Raw genomic sequence first — 6,460 nt, forward strand, 5'->3', positions numbered from 1 at the left:
GAGAGAAAAAATTCTGCACACTCACGTTGATAATGCAACGTGGTCCGCAATAAAAATCGCTAATACGTGAATCGTAATCGTCAAATCAACCGTGTATAATGTGCTTAATAGTTTCAGGGAGCGAAGAGCGCGGATTGAGTGCCTTGAGGTAAGCGCCGTGGTGCACGATGAAACCTACGTCAAAATGGATTTCGGACAGCTTCCTGCTCAAAAATTCTTCATGGCGACGGCACGAGGAGATGTTCCTGCGAAGTTCAGCTTTGCTTTTCTGGACAAATTTGCCAAAAAACTGTGGAGTAAAGACCAAAGTGTTCGTGACGAATGAGACGATGGACTCGAAGCTGTACAACAAAGAATGCCTCAGAAATCGCGTACTACCTTTTCTTAAAGCCCATGAAGGTCACGTGAAATTTCGGCCAGATTTGGCGGGCTGTCCAAACCGAGAATGAAAGATTTTCAAACCCTATATCAAGATCCAAAACAATTCGTTTTATCAATAATGAACATGAAAACTGATCCATTTTTATATGAATATAGGTATGTATATCATATAAAACTACGTTTTTTTAAACGCTCACAAACGATGCTCTGTACACAACTCTAACAGTTTGAATGTCTCAACTTTTAGCCTTTGCAGTTTTGTCAAACCTTGAATCGCAGTAATTCTTCTATAAATATACTTGTTTATCCCATGTTATCCTCCATTTAAAAAAAAATGATTTTGATGTTGAAAGAGAGAGAGAGAGAGAAGTGAATTTTTTTCGCAAGCAATTTGGTTTCGTAGTAACTCGTTCTCTACTCTGTTAGGTGAAATTTTATTTAGTAAAAATTATCCTTTCGGATTAATGACATGCTGCTATGCGCACACACCTGGAGCCCATTCACGTACATTGGGAGAAAAATGTTCTTTATGATTTTGTATAACTTTGCAGGCTTCCTTGAATGGCCTCCTTTGAAACTTTATGTTATATTTTATACATTTTATTGAATTGGTATAACTTTGGATTGCGTTTTACAAGATTTAAATTTCAAACGAATTAAACCAATTTAATCTTGCATCTTAAATAACGTCAAGTTGATATGTACATTTGAGCTACTTAGAATTACATCCTTATACTACTTCTGGTTCGCTGGTACACGTCACGTTTTAACTACGCAATTGTATGGGCTATGGCTTAAGGGATTAAATCACCAGACTCAGTTCAACGAGTTGAACATTTTCTGAATGTGTGTATGTGTATGTAACGCTCTTCAATCTCACTCAATTTTCCCAGAAATGGCTAGACCGATTTTCACAGTCTTAGCTTCAATTGGAAAGTTCAGTTTCTTTACTTATTTTCCATTACAATCCATAGGAACCGGACTGTTAGTTGATATATTATATATGAAAATGTAGAAAACCCAAAACTTGCTGTTTTGCTGTAGGGTGTCAATAAATTATTATTTAGAGCGAAATCTTAATGCTTGCATAGACAAAGTGCAACAATTTTTTTGCCTTGGCTTCTAAAAATGATTTTTGATGTATTTTGAAGCAAAACCGAATTTTCCCGAACACATTTCACCTTAAGAGGTAACTGTGGCAACATTTTGAATTTTTGAGAAATTCTTAAAATGCTAAGAGTTTGTCCATACATCAACATTTCCTTATTCATTCAAAAAAACATATCTTAAATCGGACAAAAACTGAGCTCAAAACGGTGATACAAAATAATGAAAATACACGCGTAATCAAAAAACGAATTAAAATATGGTCTGCTGTATTTGAAATTATATTGGTCCCCTGCACCCCGTTTTCCGTTCATGCAGCGAATCTTTGCCCTACTGTATGACGTACAAAGGCAAGCAAACGATAGAAAAAATAAATCCCGCTACTTTCGGTCACAATACCGAAGGTCATGGTAGGTGCATATGGGTGCAGTCCTATGCACACACGGGTAAGTGAGCAAATCTGCAAACCTCATCATGGAATCAATTCTCCCTTCGGCCCTACCCGCTACTCCCCACAATCTATGGCAAGTGCAATACGGTGATTTGGCTGCTCTCGTTACAAGTGCTGCATCATTTCCCATTGACACATCAATTCTCTGGTCTCCTGGTAACTCCACGTAAACTACTTACTTCCAGCATTCCTAGAGTGCCTACTACCATCCACTTGTATGCACATTTCGTCTGCTGCATGGAAATCTGCCGGACAGTGACGCGGCGCTCAATGGCCACCGATATCGTTTTACACACTGCACTACGAGCTGACCGGTTTTTTTAGTTCTCTCTGTGTGCAGACTGCACTTGAAATGAATAAATGAATGGAAATTAGAACCGATAATGAAGTAACGGCGAGAATGCAGATAGCAGAACCCTCGGACGCGGACCTATCCCCTGAGCAGCGGTATGGGGTTTTTCGCAGACTTCACATTAACTGGGAGCAATTGAAAAATGAATATGAATTTCTAGCCACCTGGTCGTATTCGCAGAGAATGGGAGATTTCCTATTAGAATTGTCCTATATAATTAAATTTTTAACAGGAACAATTCTGGAAATTGGAAAACGTGACTATGTCCAATGTTAAAATTGCATAGAAATTTTATAAATAATTATTATGACGATGTAATTTACAACTTAAGTTTCACATGATCGAAAGCGCAATTTGTGTTTAAAATATTGTTTTCACTACCCTCAATACAATAATGATCACATTTCATAGTCTTTTGTCTTAATTAGACGTTGACAGAAAAATGCTATATTTGCCATTGAAACTAATCAATAAAAGATTTCCTCAATAGAAGTTGTTTTGATTTTTCTAGTAAAGTCCTACATTAGGATCACAGATCATCGAACAAAATTCTATGAAAACAAGACATATCCTAATTTACACAACACCTAGCTGCTGCTGCTGGTCGATTGGTGTGCAAATAGCGAGCCCTTAGAAAAAAGAAAAACACAACACTGCAAAACTGACTTTTAGTCTATGGTTTCATAGCTTTTCTTCGGTTAAGCTGGGACGGAGAAAAACAGCTCTTCGGAAACAAACGTCGATCGCAGTAAATGGCGAGTGGGCTGCTGGTTGCAAAGAGCGAAAAAAAAGAAAACACACTCGTACAGAACCTATCGGAAAAGGATGTCAGCGCGCCGCTATGCACATCCGCTTCATACTGCGGCAACGACAGCTAGGCACACACAACAGAGAATCCGATGTACAATATATGTGACGAGTGTGTGCGAAGCATTGGTTTATTGCTAAGCTATTTGGCAGATTTTCCGTCGTTGTATGTATGGCCAGTGCACAGTGGTCCAATACGTTAAAAAGTGGAACTTGATTCCATAGCGCCTTTCACCTTCATCCTAGCTTAAAAGTGTTTTCGAAACAAATGTTTGTATGAATGACCCGCATAATCGCGAATTGTCAAAAAATATGAAAAACTTACTAAACTAAAAATAAAAAAATGACTTTTTTGTGTTGAGAGATAGAAGAATAGTTCATTCAGCAAAGTTGTAGGAGAGACCAGAGACATTTGATCTATTGCGATATTGTCCAGGTGTTTTCTGTACTCCGCACTTCATATTATTGGCAGTATCACTATTAAAGTGAATGATACGCTTTTCATTTATATCCGTGCTTGTATGTGAGAATTTACCCTTTCGTTTTCAAGCTTACTGTTCTACTATACCGGGCCTTTTTCTATCCTATCAATATCGCCAAATTACAAATCCCTGAGCTGAGGCTACACCTAACGTTCCTCTCTGGCCAGGTTAATTCTAAAAGGAATTTATTATGTCAAGAGGAAGGAGTCTTATCGAAACCTCGTTCCTCGTGCCTATATCGCCAATTACAATTCCCTGTAGAGGATGAATATTCCTGAGATCAGTTTTATTATAAGAAGGACATATTTTGTATAACTTTGTAAGGAAAAGTCCTGGAGATATATAGCTTTTGGCAAAAATGTGTGTTTTGTGTGCCCTAACAATTCCTCCGAACAACACTATCTATCTCTCAACACAAAAAAAATTGTAGTTTAGTAAACTTTTCATATTTTTTGACAATTTGCGATTATGCGGGTCATTCATACAAACATTTGTTCCGAAGACACTTTTAAGCTAGGACGAAGGTGAAAGGCACTTTGGGATTACGTTCCACTTTTTGCCGCATTGGACCACTGCACAGTGGGGAATCGCTGGCCATCAGCCAAAAAAAAAGTTTTCTTCGTTAGCTGTTTCATAATATTTTTCCTTTATTGCTATAAGATTCAAGTGTATAAATTCAAAATTTGGGCGCAATATCATGAAATCTGAATTTTTAATGACTTTTCAAAGCTTGGTGAACTGACGTTTTTTTGTCTTTTTTTTTAAAAAGTACATTACTTTCAAACGCTCTGTAGCTTCAATGATAGCTTGGATATTTTTGACTTCAAAGGAAAAGTTGTTGCAAATATTATGCAAAACAAACCCTTTTCATTACATATTGTAAAATTTGGTCATAGTAGGCCTGACACTAGAAAAAATTAAAAAAAACGTGATTTTTTGTAGAAAAGTAGCTTGAAAGTTTAGTTGCCGCAGTTTGCCACGGTTGTGACCACATTCAAAATTAAAATAAAAACGTGAGCTTTCAAATGCATACTGTCCGCTGTAACGCAAAAATGCGCAAATTGTCACTTTAGTGAAGAAAGTGATAGCAGACTTTTTCAGTTTTTATTTTTGAAGTTGAAACTTTATCCAGGATTAATTTTTTGACGTGGGACTACGTCTTTGTTTACTATACTGGGATGCATTCTGTAAAATTGGAAATGAAACTAGCAAATGTTGCGTCAGATTTCAAACGTTAATAACAGCATAACCACATGATGGATAACAATAACCAATATGTTGTTGGCTAGATAAAATGTATAACAATTTTGTAATATGCTAGTTATCACTCTAAATTCATTGCTAAGCGGTAAAATTGATAAAAAGTTTCAATGACAAATTTACGCGAGTAATGAACCAATTACATGCGAGCATTCCTAGCACAGACGACGTGAATAGACACCGACCATTCCCAATGGTATTCACTGTATCAATATCGAAAAAAAATTGACAGAGTCTCCCCGTCCCAATAGGTCAATTTATTTTTGCTTCTACGAGCTTAGACTAATATGATGTCTCGAAGGTAAAAGTTTTCCGAAAAGTTTGAAACAACACCCATCCTTGAACAATTTCTAAACCTGCGTGTTAGGTTCTGAAGAACCTAATAAAAACTGATGTCTTGAAAGAAAACATGCCGGTAAAAGCAACAGTACCAGTGGAGTAAAGAACTGCAGGTCTCTCGTCGTCTATGATTGCAGCGGTGCTCTTCTATTCGTACTGCAGCGGTACTGTTCGTACCGCAGCGGTACTATTCGTATTGCAGTGGTACACTTTTGTGCGTACATTTCTATTCGTGTGTAATCGCGGAAAAATTGCAATGCTGCTGTTGATGGTGATTGAAAGTTTATCTCATAAATATGATTACCATAAATTACTCAACAAGAATTGTAAATTTTTGCAAAGGATATTTATTTAATTTTATCTTCGATATTCACTAAATAATCGAGACCGGATAGTATCAAAAGAGTAAATTCCTAAAGATATACATTTATAGAAGCGTAAGAGCCAGCGAATGCTTGTGATTTTTTTGTGTATTTACTAAGATTCATTCAGAATCTGTTTTAACATTTCAAAATTGTTAGATGATATATTATTATTCTAAGCTTTACCATAACGAACCTATATCAGCTGTCTTCGTCATACAGCGAATATAGTTGTAGGCAAATGAAAAGGATTGTCAAGCAAAAAACAAAAATGGAATTGTTGATTGCTAAGATTTTTGCTGGAGCTTATTAAAAATTTTGTTTAAAATATCTTTTTATGTTTGCCAATTAATGAACCTTTGTGAGGGCTTCCTTATTATTTTGAAAGTAAGATCTATATTATAGATTTGATTTAATCAGAGTTAAATAAGTAATATTGGATTTGGTTTTTGAGGATATAGAGTTAATTATGACTGCGTGCGTCAAATTACGAGAATTTCTTGGTGCTTCTTCAACAAGCACGATATGCTTGTGCCTTGTCAAATATATGTTGTTTGCACACACAAAAAATACTACAGGCATAATATCGCCAAATATAAACGATATTTTTCGAGTGTTGTTGAATATATTTCAAAAATTGATTTCCAGAGGAGGCTGAAAATAAAAATACGTATAGCCGCTGAGCAAACACATTGGTTCTGTCTGCAGACTCTGTATATTTTGTAACAAAAAATCCCCTAATTACAGTATTTAGTCCCACGTCACCATTTCATACAACCCTAGGGCTGTATACCTTGTAATTTTTCATAACCATGATAACCCATTAATGAAAATTTATGATATCGTATTCAATCCGTAAGGATGAAATATAAATTTGGGCAAAAATCACAAAATTTATTAATGAAAAGTTATAAAATAA

This window comes from Wyeomyia smithii, chromosome 2, assembly GCF_029784165.1.
Source record: "Wyeomyia smithii strain HCP4-BCI-WySm-NY-G18 chromosome 2, ASM2978416v1, whole genome shotgun sequence".
NCBI classification, from domain to species: domain Eukaryota; kingdom Metazoa; phylum Arthropoda; class Insecta; order Diptera; family Culicidae; genus Wyeomyia; species Wyeomyia smithii.